Source organism: Mobula birostris, chromosome 1 (genome assembly GCF_030028105.1).
Source record: "Mobula birostris isolate sMobBir1 chromosome 1, sMobBir1.hap1, whole genome shotgun sequence".
In the NCBI taxonomy this organism is placed as follows: domain Eukaryota; kingdom Metazoa; phylum Chordata; class Chondrichthyes; order Myliobatiformes; family Myliobatidae; genus Mobula; species Mobula birostris.
In genome coordinates this window covers 192,619,821-192,638,227 of record NC_092370.1, presented here as the reverse complement: position 1 = coordinate 192,638,227, position 18,407 = coordinate 192,619,821, and positions in this window count along the sequence as shown.

Below are 18,407 nucleotides of genomic sequence, written 5' to 3'. Positions count from 1 at the left end.
CTTTCCTGGCTACCTTACAACTCTCAAAATTCCTGCTTGATGTTAGCATCCTAAACACAAGTATGTTTCCTTATTCCTCTTGATTAGGTGTTCTATATTTCTTCTCAACCATGGTTCCTTCACCTTACCATTATTCCTCTGTCTCAATGGGACAAGCCTATCCAGAACTCCAAGCTTGTGTCCACTAAACAACCTGCACATTTTTGCTGTGCATTTCCCCGAGTACAATTTATAATCTGAAGTTGCTGCTTAATACCATCATAATTCACCTTTATCCAATTAAATACTTTTCCACATCATCTGCTCCTATCTTTGTCCATGGCTCTGGTCAGGGAATTGAGATCACTACCTCCAAAATGCTTATCAACCAAGATGTCTGTCACAGGTTAATTGTCTGGTACTAGATCCAGCATGCCCTCTCCTCTACTTGGCCTGCCTACATACTGCGTCAGGAATTCTTCCTAGACAAAGATAATAAATTCTGCCCTATCTAAACCTTTTGCTCTAAGGAGGTGGCAATCAATGTTAGGGAAGCATGACAATAACCTTGTTATTTTTGCACCTTTCCATAATCTACCTCCTGATCTTCCCCTTGGTGTCACTGTTGAATATTGGGGTTCCATAGTATTCTTCCAATAGAGTGATTGCTCCCTTCCTGTTTCTGACTTCCACCCACACAGATTCAGGAGATTATAACTCTGATGTCCTCTTTCTGCAGTTGTGATACCATTCCTGATCAGCAAAGCTATTCAACCCCCCCCCCACAACCTTTTTTAAAAAAAATCTTTCTCCCTATCCCTTTTGAAATATCTAAATCCTGGAACATCAAGTGGCCCATTCTGCTCTTGTGACAGCAAAGTCCCCATAATGACCAAGGCTTTGCAATTCCACATACTGATCCACGTTCCAAACTCTTCATCCTTGTTCTTAATACTTCTTGCATTAAAGAGAACACATTTCAACCCATCTGAACAAGCCCAACCATATTTTTGCTTTATCCACTGCCTATTCTAGCTCAATCTTTCTGCCTATTGCATCTACCTTTACAGCAATTGCTTCATCATCTGACCTAACATTAATTCCCATTCCCCTGCCAACATAATTTAATCCTTCCCAATGGCTCTAGCAAATGTGGCTGCAAGGACATTGATCCCTCTTAAGTTCATGTCTATGCACCCCTTTTGTATAGGTCATACATTCCCTAGAAAGGATCCTAATGACACACAGTTCTGAAATTCTGCACCCTCAACTCAGAACTCAGCCACACATTCACCTGTCATATCTTTCTATTCTTATCATCATTGGTGCATGGCACAGACAGAAGTCCAGCAAATGCTACCCTTGAGGTCCCACTACTCTTACTTCTTAGCCCACTATATTCCCTCTTCAGGACCTCATTCCTCATCCTATATTTTATTGACACTAAAGTGTACCACAATTTCCCTTTAAGAATGCTATAAACTTGGTCCAAGTCATCTCTGACCCTGGCTCCTCAGAGGCAAGATGCCTCCAGAGTTTCAGAGAGTCTTGCCATTGCCCCCAGAATCTGCTATCTGTTCCCCCAGTTGTTGAATCTCCTAACACCATTGCTCTCAACTTTCCCCCACTTTCCTTCTGAGCTACAGAGCCAGCCTCAGTGCCAGGGACTTGACTGCTCAGGCTTTCTATTGCTAGGTCATCTCCTCCCCAACTCTATAATGATATACTTGTTACTTAGGAGAATGGCCACAGGGGTAACATGCACTGACTGCTTATTCCCTTTTCTGATGGTCACCCAGTTCCATTTGTCCTCCAACTTTATGTAACTGTCTCCCCGTGACTCTTGTCTACCAGTTCCTCAGCCTCCCAAATGATCCTGCGTTCATCCAGTACCATCCTCAGGTCGCTGACGCAGTTTATAAGAAGCTGCAGTCAGACATACTTCTTGCCAGACTAGTCATCTAGGACCCTGACATTGTACATCCTACAAGAGGAACATGCAGATAGCCCTGACAACTACTACTGCTCTAACTATGCAATAAGAAATAAGACAGACCAAAGGTGAATCTCACCTTAGTCTCTGCCTACCAAAATCTCCTGAGCCAAAGCAAAATAAATAATAACGCAAAATAAATCATTATCTATTCTTACCTATGCAATCTCTACAAAGCCTTTTATTTTTTCCTAAAGAGCTGCTCTCACTCTTCATACTTGGCCATTTATTCCACCTCTTCATGACAAAGTCTCAGCTCTCTACTTTAACACAAGCCCGTTCCATCAATGGCCCCTCCACTTGACCCTAACTTCTTCTTATTGGCCGCTACCAATTAGTTATGCATCCAATCAATTAACAGCCAATAAGTTGCAAATGGGCCTCTTTTAGTGCCCTGCTACATGTAACTTAGACTCGTCTCTTTACAAATCTCCTGCCTCTGGCTCCATTTCTTGGCTCCTGCTAGTTGAAACCTAGAGGTGGTAGATTTAGAGATCATATATGTCTTCAATGTCATAGAAATAAAAAAATTCCCATTGTTACATTCTGCAGTTTGGAAAGTTTGGTCTATGAACTCTTAGCTGCAAGCATGGAATGCTTCAAGCACTTGATTGTCAGGAGGAGGAATAAAGAAGGGCAAAATTGTTAATGAATTGCATTTGCAAATACGTAAGTGAAGAAAAGTTCCCTAAAACACAACTAGCATAAAATATTGAATTTTGCAACTTTTGATGAAGAATAGCTTATCCACAGAACTACACAGTATTCTTTGTCACTGCCTTTATGAGAAAAGGTAAAGGAGAAGAACTAGATATTTTTCTGGAAATTCCTGATCAAAGAGAAGAAAGCTATTGCTGGTGCGAAGGTGGATTACAACATGAAAACGGCTAATGAAGATTCAGACTTTTTCATAATTAAACCACAGAATAACAAAAAATGCTGATAATCAGTCAACACAGGATGCAGCTTTAACAATATCAGACTCCAAACAACTGGCTAAAATCGTCACTACCGCGGACTCTGCTGCAGAGTCTGAGAGCCTTGAACAAGGTCAGCAATCACATTGCACATTGCAGCCAATTAGAGTATGTTATGGTTGTATTTTACTCCCTTCCTCCTACTTCAGTCTTGTTGAGCCTTGAATTAAAGCACTGTGACACCAGTGTTCCCTGCTTAACTTTGTCCTTGTTCTGGGCAAGAAGATTACCGTTTAGGTTGATGCATAAAGGAGCGCTATTTATTTACTATTAAGTTACTGCTTCCGAGCCACAGTGTCAGCATTAGTTTACAGTTTGAGAGTTTCAGTTAATGGCCCTGTTGACCTAGCGTTTATTGTTTTTCCTTTTGTTCTGTACAGTTCTTCTTAAAATTCAGTGAACCATTCATCCACTTCAGTGTCTCTCCTTCTGCACGAGGGACATACAGTCTGCATGACTCAACTATTAAAATGGACCCAATAGAGAAAGAACTACTGATCTTGGCACAGAATGTCATTGGGCAGGTAGGAGAGAAGCTACAGGGTGGCTCGTGCACTGCAACAACTACTCACAGAGCAGCAAGCCCAGTGCAAACCGCAGTTCGTGGATCAGATGGAGAAGTTGAAGTCGCTGGAGTCTGGGTTGACAGAAATGGCTTGTGCAGTGCAAGAATTGCATTTAGAACGGCAACCAACAAGATCCATCTTTCCACTGAACCCTTCCAACTCGTGACAGAAGGTAACAGATCTCTCTTATCCTGTTGATTTGCCTCACCTGCCACTGGTGTTTGGCCTTCCCTTGTCATCTTAACAAAGCATTCGGATTGATTGGTCCCTAAAGCACTCCAAGACTGGAGCACTTTACTTGTCTTGGACTATCTCAAACCCTTGTCAGCATATCCTTTCATGTGCTAACTACTGGTCTGGACCTTTCTGGTTTTCTGGTTGAATATGCTGACCTTCTTGAGGACTTCAGTAAGAAGAAAGCCACCTCCCTGCCTCCACATCGACCATATGACTGTGCCATTGATCTCTTACATGGTATTAGTCCTCCCCAGAGCTAGTTCTTCTCCCTCCCTGGTCCTGAAGTGGTGGTCATGGAAGGGTCCATCAAGGTAGTACTGGCTTTATGATTTATCCACATATCAAACGTGCCAGAAGGAGCAGGATTATTTTTCGTGAGCAAGAAGGATGGCAAGCTCTGTCCCTGCATTGAGTACCATCCACTCAACAATATCACAGTGAAGAATTGCTGCTCTCTTGCTCTGCTTGCCTCTGCATTTGAACAAATCCAAGGAGCAACCATATTCTCCAAGATAGATCTGCACAAACTTACAGCCTAGTTCGTGTACAAGAAGGGGATGAGAGGAAGACAGATTCAACACCTCTACTGGCCACTATGAGTACCTCTTGATGCCTTTTGATCTGGCCAATGCCTCTACTAATTTTTCAGGCCCTATATGCTCCAGGACATGTTGAATCAGTTTGTCTTTGTGTATTTGAACAATTTTTTATCTATTCCTGCTCTCACCTGGAACACATCCCATATGTTCGGAGGATTTTCAGAGTGTTCTACAAGAAGGACCTTTATGCCAAAGCAGAGAAGTGTGAGTTCTGCAAAGAACAGGTATCATTCTTGGGCTACATCCTCACCATTTTGAGTATTCAAATTGACCCACGTAAAGAACAGGCAGTCATAGAGTGGCACAAGTCAAGCATGTGATGTGCGCATGGGGTTTGCAAACCTTTACTACCGCATCATCAGAAACTTCGGTTCCATTGTGGCCCTGATAAATGCACACCAAGAAGACCTCTGCAGGATTCCTCTTGCAAGTGAAGCAGACCAAGCATTCTCAGAACTAAAGCAATGCTTCACCACTGCCTCAGTGCTGCAGCTTCCAGCACCATCTCGTCCATTCATCATTGAGGTTGGTACATCAGGTGTCGGCATTGGAGCTGAAATCCTCCAGAGCTTCAGTGGATAATTGCCTGCACCCCTGTGCTTTTCTTTTCCATCACTTGACTTCTGCCAAATGTAACTATGGTTTTAGAAACCGAGAACTTTAGGCTGTCAAACAGGCTCTGGAAACAAGGCAACACTGATTGGAGGGGGCAGAATCCCATTTCTGGAATGGACTCATCAGAAGAACATCCCCTACGTTCTGGACATCAGGCGATTCCACTCCCGTTGAGCCCATTGGGTTCTTCTCTTCATCCAGCTTAATTTCATTGTCATCTACGATCCTGGCAGCAAGGATAGTAAGGCCGGTGCCCTCCCCCACAAGTTTGACATCCCTGAGGACAACATCAATCCAGAGCCCATTCTTCATTGCTCATGCATTGCTGCTCTGGTGATTTGGAGAATCAAATCAGGGGTAGTGCAGAGGGCTGCACAACAGTCAGATCCAGGGCCAGGTGGGGAGCCTCCCATCTACTGGTTGCCCCTACAACCACGTACCCCACAGCGTTGGAGTGCGGTCACTCTTCCTGTCTGGTTGGCCATATGAGAATTCAACGGACTCCGGTATTTATGAAGAGACAATTTTGGTAGTCATCTATGTCCCAAGACTTCATCTCCATTTGTGCTACTTGGGCCCAGAACAGGGTGTCACATCAGCACCTTGCAGATCTGCTCTGCCTGCTGCCTGTGCTTCACCACACCTAGTCCCCTGTCATCACTGCTCCCATCAGATGGAAACACCACCATTCTGGTGGTTGTGGACTGATTCTCCAAAGCCGCCCAAACCATTATTCTCTCAAGCTCCCATCGGCTCATATGATTGACACTCTCATGTTCAAGCTCCATGGCTTCCCTCAGGATGTAGTATCCGATTGACGATTACAGTTCACATCCTACTTGTAGAAGGCTTTCTGATCTCTTTTGGGAGCCACAGCCAGCCTCTCATCTGGTTTCCACCTCCAATCTATTGACCAGACTGGGAGACTAAATAAGAAGCTGGAGACAATCCTGCACAGCCTGATCTCTTCCAACCCCACCACCTGGAGCTCCCAATTGGTTTGGACAGAGATTGCCACAATAATTTTCAGGCATCCTCTACTGGCATGCCCCCCTTTGAATGGCAGAAGGGATGCCAGCCTCCACTCTTCCCTGACCAAGAGATTGACGCGGGTTTTCCTGCTGCTGAACTGTTGGTTCAAAACCACAAGCACACACGGAGATGGGACAGGGCTTCTCTGCTTTGCACTCAGAAACAACATGCCTGGCAGGATGACCGGCTCCGCTGACGAGCGAGGCTTCTCAAGCCAGGGGAGAAAGTTTGGCTAGTGTCTGGAGATCTTCCTTTGAAAGCTGAGAGTTTCGAGTTGGCCCCACACTATGTGGGACCTTTTGTAAAGGAGAAGGCTATCAGCAGAATCTCATATAGACTGCGTCAATGAAGATTCACTCAGTGTGCCATGTTTCACTGCATAAAATGGTGCTTTTCTCTCCCCTTGCTCCAGTCACCACCCTCTCCCTTCACCCCGCTTAGTGGATGGGTCCCTGGTCAGCTCTGTGTGGCACTTCAAGGCTGTGGGGCAGAGTCCAGTGTCTCTTGGGTTGATAGGGGTATGGCCCTGAGGAACGTCCATGGGTTCTGGCCCAAGACATCCTGGGCAAGTGTCTCATCCAGGACTTGGTCTCTGGTGGCTCAGGAGCTGCACCTAGGAAGGGGTGCCCCACCACCACCACAAATTCTACCGTAGAGTCTGGGCACCTTCTCAGGCTATGTCCACAGTAGACCGGATAATTTTGAAAATGCCGGTTTTGCGTAAAAACGATAGGTGTTCACACCAGGCGTTTTTAAAAATATCTCCATCCACATTAGAATGGATATTTGGGTGAATCTTCTCCTACTGAGTATGCGCAGAACACACAGAAAACAAGCAAAGAGGAAACGGTATACTTGGTGCGCGTTTATCCAGTTACGGACTAGAGAAACTTTAAAGGAATTGCTATTGGCTCTAGCGGAGGAGGACTTAAAACTAAAAAAAAACAGATTCTGGAGCGTATGGAGGAAACCAACAGGAAGTTCATGGACAGTATGACCCGGCTGACGACGAACATTGAAAAACTGACTAACTCTGTTGCATTAATAAAGCACCTTGCTAAATGTATAAACATGTCTGCATTAGTGTTATCTTGAATTTCTATACAATGTTACACATCTATTGTTAGAGAAGTACTTGCATAAATAGGTAAACCACCTTCATACAAGCAAGGACAGAAAACAGGGCAAAGTTAGTATACTTATTTATTTAGTAAGCTATGGGTTAAAGTAGTTGGTGAGTACATTTCTAACTCTTCTGGCTTCAGTCTCGTTGCCGTCTGTTCTGAAATTGTTAGGTTGTGCATTCAAGAAAACAATGAAATTCCGCGTTGCCGCCACCTGTTCTGGCACGTCATGACAGCATTTAAAAAAATATCTGTTTACCCCATCCACACTGCTCTGCACATTCGGCGTTTCAGAAAATCTCCGTTTTTGGGGGACAAAAACGCTGTTTCAGTGTGGATGGAGGGTCAAAGCAAAGAGAAAAAGATTTGGTTACGGATTTATCTGGTCTACTGTGGACGTAGCCTCAGGCAGACTGCTGAATGGCGCCAACAATCATGCTTATGAGTATGCACATTCCAGCCAATTAATGTTTAATTGTGGCTGCATTTAACTCCTTTAGTTGTATCAAATCTTGGCCAAAAGCACAGGGATATCAATGTTCCCTATTTACCCTTGTCCTTGCACTGGGAAAGAAGACTACCATTTATATTGATGCTGTGAAGGAGTGGTATTTATTTATTATTAAGTTACTGCTTCCGAACCACGGTGTCAATGTTTGCTTGCAGTTTGGGAGATTTAGTTAACGGTCTGGTTGGCTTAGCATTTATTATTTTTCCTTTTGCGCTGCAAAGTCCTTAATAAAATCTAGTGAACTACAATCTGTTGTCAAAAACATTAAATAAAGAATATCAAATGCTCTTTAAACATTGGCAAAGGTGTTGAGGATGGTAACAGTCTTTTCCCAAGGGTAGAGGGGTCTGAAACCAGGGGGTATAGATGTAGGATAAGTGCAAAAAGATTTAAAAGTGACCTTAAGGGCAAATTTTTCAAACAGAGGATGGTGAATATATGGAACAAGATGCCAAAGGAAGTGGTTGAGAAAAGATACACTAGTATTATTTAAGATATAGGGAAATACATGGAGGGGAGGGGCCTAGAGGTATATTGACCAACTGGGGAAAGGGGGACTGGTTAGACTGACAACATAATTGGTATGCACTGGTTGGGCTGAAGCCATGTTGTATTGCATGGTAAATCTATGACAATAAATAAACATTTTTAAAACATGCTAAACAGAATCTTATTGAAGAAGCACTCATTACAGTGCTGAAACACTGACATCAGTTTGGTCAGGGAAGGCATGCCTAAAGTTGAAGCATGGAGCTGTGATACAATCCAAATAAACTTACAGATAAATACTGTATACTACTATTAAACTGATGAATGTAAACTGATTTGTATCTAATTGTGTCTCAATTCTTGAATGATTGTTTCAATAACAATTTTCAATACTTAATAGTATGTTTCTGATACATCTGCAATGAGAATCAGATTTGAAACATGATAGTAAAGATGAAAAATTAAAATAATATATTGGCATTATCTTTTGAATGGTAACATGTTTGCAGTAGATATATGTTCATTGAATTTTGAAATAAATGGTTGAGTATGTATCATACAATATGATCTGCAACTTCACCTTATTTACAAATAATTTATTTTAATATCTATTTTAATGGTAAACACAGTTTATGCCTAGTTCTGCAACTTCCATTTTCATTAACTTTTTTTCCAGAATAACATAATTGGTTCCAAGTTCACAATAGTTTGCTTCGTTGAATCTGGTCCAACAAAGACAGTAACTCATGCTTCAGAAGTGACTCCCTAACAATTTTCCCTGTTGGTAGCAGTTCCTATTTTCCCCTTGGGACCAAGCAGCATATTAATTCTGTAGAGAGCAGAACTCGCATAACAAAGCATCTATTCACCAGCTCCAGGCACTAACATCCCCAACCCAGTTTGTCTTTATTCACAGCCAGTCATTCCTTTACTGGGGGTCTGGTTCATCTGAAAATTCTCAGTGTGATTGCTCTACAAATAAATCCCGCTTCTGTAACATAGAAGAAGAAGAAGAAGAAGAAGAAGAAGAAGAAGAAGAAGAAGAAAGCTATTAACTCCAAGTGGAGTCATTGGGACGCCGTCATGACGGCGTTTTTTTTTTTTAGCAGGCTTTCTTATTTTTACGAGGCCGCGTTGCTAGCTCGGCGCTCAATCCCACACGGATGGAAAGCGTGCAAGGGAGCCGGCTGGATTCGAACTCTGGAGCCTTCGCTCCAAAGTCTGGCACTGATACCACTACGCCACCAGCTGGATTTCTGTAACATAGAGTGCCGCAGAAAGATCGCCAGCATTATGTAAATCATCTTACGGGAAGGACTTGGTCCCGTTGCACCCACCTTCGAGACGGGGGAATTGCATATGCGTTATATACCAAGTGAAAGGATGATTATTATTATTTAAAATGAATACATTCAAACATGATTTGAAATGCCGGTGGGCTGTAGCTACTGTATAGCTACTAGTTTATTCAAACAGTGTTACTTTATGCAATTTTATGGCAGAAGCAACAAAGGTGCAAAATGTATCAATTTAGCATAGCCCCGAGGATGCCTGCAAGGCAAGTCATTTGACATAGAAGAGAAAGTGCTAGAGGTACTCAGCAAGTCAAGCCTGTGCAAGAGGAGAAGTTCAATGTTTTAGAATTTGTTCATGTGCAAGCCATTGACTTGAACATGAAATCAAATTCTCCGCAGATGCTCCTGGATATGCTGAGTGTTTCCAGTATTTGCATTTAGTTTTCTTTGCTAAGAAATATAAATGGCTCAGTGACATTTCAGGGATTGCTGTGGGCCTCCAAAACTAATTTTTAGACCCTTTTCTTATATTAAAGTGAGTAACACTTATTTCAGTAAATAGCTAATTGTATAAATTTGACCCATTTTCTTAATTTAACGCTGAAATTTATTGTCTTGAACTTCTTCCTTTTTGTCACATTCACACCAATACATTCAGCATCATATTACAGAAGTATCAGATCTCACACCACCAGGTTCAGGAACGGTTATTACCTCTCAACCAATAGCTTTTGAACCAGAGGAGATAACTCCACTAAACTTCACTCACCCCAGAGCTAATCCCACAACCTATGAACTCACTTTCAAATAATCTTCATCTCATGTTTTTGATATTTATTGTTTATGTATTTATTATTATTATTATTATTACTAATTATTATTTTTCTTTTTGTATTTACAGTTGTTGTCTTTTGCATACTAGTTATTTCTTTGTCCTTGCTATGTGCAACTTTTCATTGACTTTGTGTTTATTTGTACTTACTGTGAATGCCCACAAGGAAATTAATATCAGGGTCGTATATGGTGACGTATATGTACTTTGATAATGAATTACTTGAACTTTCCAAGATCAGCTAAGAATTCTCTGTGCAGCAAAGAACGCAACAAGTGACTTTGCACATAACATGCACCAGATACAAAAAAGGCCTCACCAGCAGCAAATTTTCTACTGCATAAGAGGCACAACTGATATTTAAACTTACAACTAGTGCAGGTGGTGTTATTCTATATAATTATGATCTCAGTGTATGTTTGCATAATCTGCATATAGTACTTAAGACAATGGCGGAAATGCACCCAAATGGAGCCCAATTGTCAAAGGTTCAAAGGTTCATTTATTATTAAAGCGTAAAACTCTGCAATTCTTCTTCTCCAGGTAACCATGAATCCAAAACAGAAAAGAATGGCAGCACGACCATCAACCAGAAATCCCTCCACACTCACCCATACACAAAAATGAACAAAAATGGAACAGGTACATCATCCCAAAAATCCCCCTCCTTCACACACAAAAAAGCAAGAAAGATAGGATGAAAAACACAGAATATATATAAAAAAAACTATAACAAGGAAAAAAAAGTCTACAGTCCAAGTCTATGTCCAAAACGCAGAAAACCTCAGTAACATTCTCTGAGCACAGTGGCATCCCTTTCCTTATCTGGCAGTGATCAAAAGACATTTTCCCCTCTCTATAGTAGAGCGTTCTCACCAGCGATCACAAGGCAGTCCTCCCTCTCCCGCAGCAGCAATCAGAAGGCAGGCGGGCGGTGCACACCTCCTACATTTGCCTCAATGTTTCAATCTCTCTCATCACTTTAATCCACAAACAATTGAAGCTTTAATCGGCAACGTGGAGTTGAACAGCGGCTCTCAGCCCGTTCACCACGAGATTCGCAAGCATGGCCTCTGCCTCCTGGAATCCTCTCGAAGACTGCGACACTCCGGAACACCCATACGGTCTCCAAACTGTCAAATCACGGGTTCCAACACTTCCAGAATCACATTCAAGAAAAAAAATGTAAAAGACATAAAAAAGTGAAATATATGATTTCATGATCTAGCTGGAAAATGTTGACAGAAGGAGCATTATATTGTTACACACCAGCAGCAATAGACATGAAATTGAGTCAGGTTTTTATGAATAAACAACAAAATTTATTAACCTCTACTCAAAAACATAGAACAGTAAACAAACGACTAACTGAAATGGAAGTTAACAGTGCTATGCATCTTTAGTTATCAAATAGTCGAACTTAAAGACAATTCTTAACAGATCTTACTCAAGCACAGTCTTAAGGTGGTAGTTCAAAGAGTCCAAGTGATTTATGAAATAAGTGAGAAGAAAGACTTCCCAAGCCAGTGATGAAGAAAAGACAAAACTGCTAACGCAGATATCAGCCAGGAAATGCCTTGTTCAAAGGGATCACAAAGAATAAGATTTCTCACAGTGACTGACCTTTTGCCGGAGGTGGTCACCACACAACACCTGAGACCATGCAGGGGTTAACAAAAAGTGTGTGCCACAATACCCATATGGACCATACCAAATGGCAATCACAGGACACTGTTGATTTCTTGGGTTTGTATGAAGCTGGTAATTCTTCACTCTCTCTCTCTGTCTCTCTCCTTGGATTACGTAACCACCAACTGTGACTCCCCAACAAAACAACTACACAACAAACTGTGGTCTCCCCTTTTATACCGGTGATATGATGTCACATGCCATCATGTGACATCATATCACCCCACTATCACGACAATTACATCATGCTCATGAGATACTAATGGGACAGGTAACAGTATGCAGATGGCATCTTGACTGGAAGACTAAAGATGAATTAAATACATTGGAATCTAATAGATAAAGAGAGATGTAATTGTATTGTAGAATAAATAGGAAAGCTACTCAGATTTAAGTATTAGACAAAATAGTTTTATCAGTGACTATTTACAAAGCTTTTAGTAGTTGACTAAGATATTCTTCTAATTTTCTGAAGTTGATTGTATTTGTGTATTAAATTATTAAAGTATTAATATCAATGGAAATCTAAACAATTTGTACTCAACCAGTTCAGAAATATTGAACGAGCAGACATCATGAACCTATTACCTCATACATAAATGCCACATTCAAACCACTAATAATTAGAAAGTGGCTCCTATTAAACACGCACTGGAATGCACAAACACAATCCACTCTGTCCAGCCTGATCTCTCAGTTTCAGCCCAATATTGCCAACCAGTCAACATACTGCACTGAGAGCTCTGTCCTTGCATGTGGAAAATGTTATCAGTGATGAATAACCCTATTTGAATGGACAGAAAGAATTTTGCCTGAGGAGGACAAAGGACTCGGGAGGAAACACAAATAGAAAGTGAAGTGATGTTGATAGTGAAGAAGGTTCTTTAAAAGTATTTGGGGAATTAGGAGGGCTCAGAGCACAATTCACTAATGCTTATGGAAAGGTGCCTGGCCTAGTGAAAAAAAACAAATGTGCAACCCGATTAATGTTAAGTGCAATGTGTATCTGGAAGGATGTGAAGATAAAGGGCTTTGCTGGCCTTAAGCAAATGGGGATGGTGGGTCGGGGAGGGAATGTAAAATATTGTTAACAGCCAGCAAAGAACTAACAGGTAAATTCTGTAATATATGGAAAATTTGGCCTGTGATTTTCTGACAAGTATTCACATGTGTAAACTTTATGGCAGCAGTTCTTTTAACTTATGAAAAGTAAAATTCTAATAAAAGTAAGAATTTATTTCAAAAATTCAAGGGCATTCAATTTTGTGAATTGTTAAATCCGCCAGTTGATTGGTTTTCTGATACTTTATTTGCATGCCCATTCATCACTCTTGTGACAATTAGCAAACGAATGTAATTGGATTTTCTTGCATAATTGTCTGATATTTTCAGTTTAACCAGAGATTTAAAAAAAATCCACATGGAGCTGAATCTCTCTCATTTTCAGATCCCATGATTTTCTACTTTAAGCCAACTGTGGAATGTAGTGAGGTTAAAATTAAACCCTGACAAAGGTAAAATACAGATAAAATCAATAAAAGTAATAGCAATGAAAATCAGGCATGTGTAAAAGACAGCTTAGTTTGTAACTATACTGAGGTTGAACTTCACCCCCAACTCTGCAATACATATAAAGCATACAAAGTACAGATTCAGTGAATGTTCTGGATTCCTAAATGTGTCCCTGCATTGGCATTGATATTTTTACTTTCTACAATTATATGTCCTCTTCCAGAAGCAATGGTTAAAAAAAATGTGAAAAAGGTGATGCTTTTTCCCCAAACCGCAAAGTCATGGTGGAAATCTTTAGATAGTACCTGGTTACTCAGATCTCATTCTCTGAAAAGTTTGCTCTGCACAGGAAGCAATGTGAACAAGATGAAATGCACAGCATGAGAAGAAGATATAGCTGCTCTTCAAACCATCATACATACTGAGCCAGACAAAAAAGTGCATCAACTGAAATGGAATTTGTTCATTACAATGATTTATTCATTAAATACAATGGTAGCATGCAATCTGACTGTTACTTTCCTCTGCTCCAACAATTCTGAATTCATAATTTGAAGTACGGAAGAGATGGGAAAAAGCGTTCAGGCATGACATAGAGTCACAGAGCAATAGAGCAGGGATAAGTCCTTCAGCCTAATTAGTCCATGCCAAACACAGTGCCACCCAGATAGTCTGAAAATCATGCAATTAGCCCATGTTTCTCGAAGGCCGACCTCTCCATGTATCTATCCAAGTGCTTCTTAAATGATACTATTCCACCTGCTTCAACCTCTTCTTCTGGTAGCTCTTCTCAAGTATTTCAGCACCCTTTGCATGAAAAAGTTGACCCTCCAGTCCCTTTTACGTCTTTTCCCTCTCATTCTAATTCTATGCCCCTAGATTTGGACTCTCCTACCCTGGGGAAAAGACTACCCTGTACTACTATCCATCTTATCGATGCTTCTCATAATTTTTAACTTTTTATAAGATCAGTCTTCATTCTTCTATGTTGCAAAGAATGTAGACCTATCCTGGCCAAACTCTTCCTATAATTCAGACCCTCTCGCCCTAGCAGCATCCTTGTAAATCTTTCCTGCACTGTTTCCAGTTTAATCGCATCTTTCCTATAACAGGCTGAGCAAGACTATACACAGTAACTTCCATTTACTATGTATAAGTAGTTAAATGCAGATTTGAGTAAGCTGCCTTCCTCCTGCAGAAATTTTCTAAAAGGAGAATCTCATCAAGAAACCCAGTGTAAAGAGTGCAAAACTCCTCAAATGCACAATATCCTCAAAATATACTATTAAAAATCAGGCCACAGGTTCCCTATGAATGATGCTTCTCCAAATCTCATTGCTAACTACCAGTTTCAGTGCTAAAGTTCAAAGAAAATCCATTAACAAGTTGTCGTGTAATGAATGAATGATGATGTTACGTCTTCAGTGTTGAAATCAAATGCTGAATGACTACCTTTAATTTTAACTTATATTTGTCTGTTTCCACTAGAATAAATTCATTGTTGTGACCCTATAAATAATACAATTTGTTTTGATTGACTAACGTTGTGCAGCTTATGCAAAGTGCTGTGGAGAAATTCTCATTAAATTGACACTAATGACAATCCTTACACTCTATTGAATATCTACATTGATAGCATTAAGATGGAGGAACTCCACCTGTAGCTGCCAGCATTTCTGAGCATAAAATCAGCCTTGGTCCACCTAATTATAAAGTTCAGAGGGAATCTAACAAATCTCAGCCTGAAGTGTACTGGATTTGTGAATAGTTCAGGTAACTTTATGCCAAGGAGCCATCCTGAAACAGGTTTCAAACACCATTAGTTGTTGTTGAGGGCCTGCGTCAGTCAGAGTTGACCATGGGTATTGCGTCCGAGCTGTCCATATATGCAAGCCTGGGCAGTACGATATAGAGAGCAAGCTCTTGCCCATGTGGCAAGCTCCCCCTCTCCATGGATCTCATGAACCCAAAGGAATGGCAGAAACCAATGCAGTTTGGTGGCAGCAACATCGCAGGAATTGCCAGTCAGCGTTGATCTCAGCGGAGGTCAGCGGAGTTTTGGGATCAGAGTTTTCCCCCTCCTCGATGAGCAGCCAACCATGGATAATGAGCTTCATCTTGCATACACCATTAGTATGCAAGGCATTATAATGCATTTGGGATCTTCTGATGCAGGCTTCTGTGTATCAGAAGATCCCCTAATGCAATACATAGGCAAATGGGCCAGTGCCTATGTGTATTATTAAAAACAAAGAGAAAATCTTTTCACTGTGAATTTATTCTGCATTGAAGATGAAATTGGATTTCCGTGCCAATGAATGAATTACTACACTAGACTCAAAGCATAACTTTTACAAAGGTTATTTTTGCATCTAGTTTTCGAAATCTCTTGCTTCATGTTTTTCCTGTCTTGGGTCTTCTTTTCTAAAAGTAGAGAGAGAGGCAGCAGCGTGCAGAAAGCCACTATCATCCCACTGCAAAATTATTTGCTCCAGTCTACAGCTTGGAGAACAGCTGTGGCCGCGTCCTACTGAGGCTGTTCTGTGTAAATGGGGTCACTCAGCTCATTGACATGCTAAATTTTACCATCTGATTTTGAACAGATTTCAGTCTCCCATGCAGGGCCGTCAGTGCCACTACCCATGAAGAGAAGAGATGGTAACAATTACTGAGAGCAGTCATGCTGCACTTTGCAGGTGTTAGTTCTGGAAGTCCAGTGAGAATGAAAAGAAATTAAAGTGATGATGGCATATTCAAGGCCGATCAGAATATCATCCGCTCTAAGAAGCACCCAACAGGTTCTTTGGTGTTCATTTGTTTTATTTCTGTCATTGAACTGAGTACTTTATATCACTAACATGCTTTAGATTATTAAATATGCACATTCAAATTACATTTGATTACACTCTATTTGATAATACATTTGGAGAGTGATTAGCACATTCAATTATTATATAAGATGCATAAGGCACTCTAATTTGTATAGATTAATCATTTTATTTGAATAATAAATGAACAGATACATGTGTGCAATACACACTTCTATCAAACAATCTTATAATGTGTTAGCAATTCATCTTCGTTATTTATTTTATTTAATTATTGACTATAGTTACAACAGTAGTTTGCATTGTCTTGACTTGCATTTGTTCAAAACAATTTATAGTAGATCTCCAAACTTATCTAAATATTCTTTATCATTCGGTTACATAGATATTTTCATGGGAAAAAAAATTGCTTGACTTCAGTTAGGTCTGTAGTCTTTTGAGATGAATATTTCATAATTTAATGCCAATAAGGCAAGCACTTATTGCCCATCCATCCATATTTATCCCTCCTATTGGTGAACTCAGCAGTAATTCTGGTGAAGGTATTCTCAAAGTGCTGTTGGGATAGAATTTAGGATAATAAAGGAATGGTACATTTTGGGTGTGTTCCTTGGATCCCCAGCATCAGTAGATTTTCTCTTGTGAATGATGCTGTATTCCCATTTGGGATGCTATGCAGGGAACTGAAAGTAGCGGTTCCCATCCAATAAGAATATTGTCCTTCTGTGTGATAGAAGCCATGGGCTTGTGTGGGTGCTACTCCGTTCTAATATATTTTGTGGATGGCATAAACTGCAGCCACTATGCCCCGTGGTAGAGGGAATGAATGCTCAGGCCATTGGATGGGGTGCCAGTCAAGCAGGTTGCCTTGTCCTGGGAGGTATCAAGCTTTTTCATTTTGTAGGCAACTGGAAGGTATTCCACCATTCTCCTGATTTCACTGAAAAACCTTTGAATGTCAGGAATAGAATCATTTACTGTTGGATAAACAGCCTTTGACCAGCATTCATAGCCATGTCTTCTTCACAGTTGGTTCAACTGAATTTCTGGTCTTTTGTGACACTTAGGAATGTGGTAGGGAATTTGGCAATGGTAATACCATTGAATGATAAACTCTTTATTATGGTCATTTCTTGAGACTTTTCTGGTTTGAATTATATTTGCCACTTATCAGACTAATAGTAATACAAAAGTGCACAGATCAATGATCAAAGTGGCTAAGAAAATTAGATTAGACAAACTCTTATTTGTTAATAACTCCAATACCTGCCAATAAATTCTTCCTTTCTTCAAACCAATACCATTAAATTTCCTGCTAGAATATTTAAGAAACATAAACACAGGAGCAGGAAGCACTTGGTGCCACAAGTCCGCCTTACATTTCAATGTGATCATGGTTGATCTGCCCCAGGCCTTATAGAACATAAAAGTGGAACAGTACGAGAACAGGTGATTCAGTCTGCGATGTCTGTACCAGATAACATTAAACTAATCCTTTATGTTTGCTCGTGATCCCTATCCCTCCACTCCCAGCATTTGGATGTATCTATCCAAAAGCCACTTAGACCCCACTAACATACCTGCTTCCATCTCCAGCCCAGGCACCTACCACTCTCTGCGTAAACAAACTGATCCATGCGCCTGTTCAAACCTTTCCCCCTCTCACCTTGAAGCTATTTGATATTTCTGCCTCTGATATGGTATTTATATTGTCATATTGTCTATGTATGTAGTATTTTTATAAACACCTGTCAGTTCTCTCTTCAGCCTCTGACACTCCAGAGAAAACTATTACTCCTGAGTCAACATCTTAGTAAACTTCTTCTGCACTCTCTCCTAAGCTTCTTGTAATGGGGCAACTAGATACACCATACTCCTCTCTGGTCTAACTAAAGGTGTATGCACCTGTGACAAGCCTTTCTGATCCTTATGATCAGTGCATGAGGGAGATAACCATGCTATAGCCTTCTTACAACTCTATCTGCTGGTGTTGCCACTTTCAGGGAGCTATGGAATTGGATCCCAAGATCCTTCTGTTCATTAATGCTCTTAAGGGGACTGCCATTAACTGTATACATTTCCCTTACACTTGATTCCCAAAGTGAAGCACCTCAGAGTTTTCTGGGTTG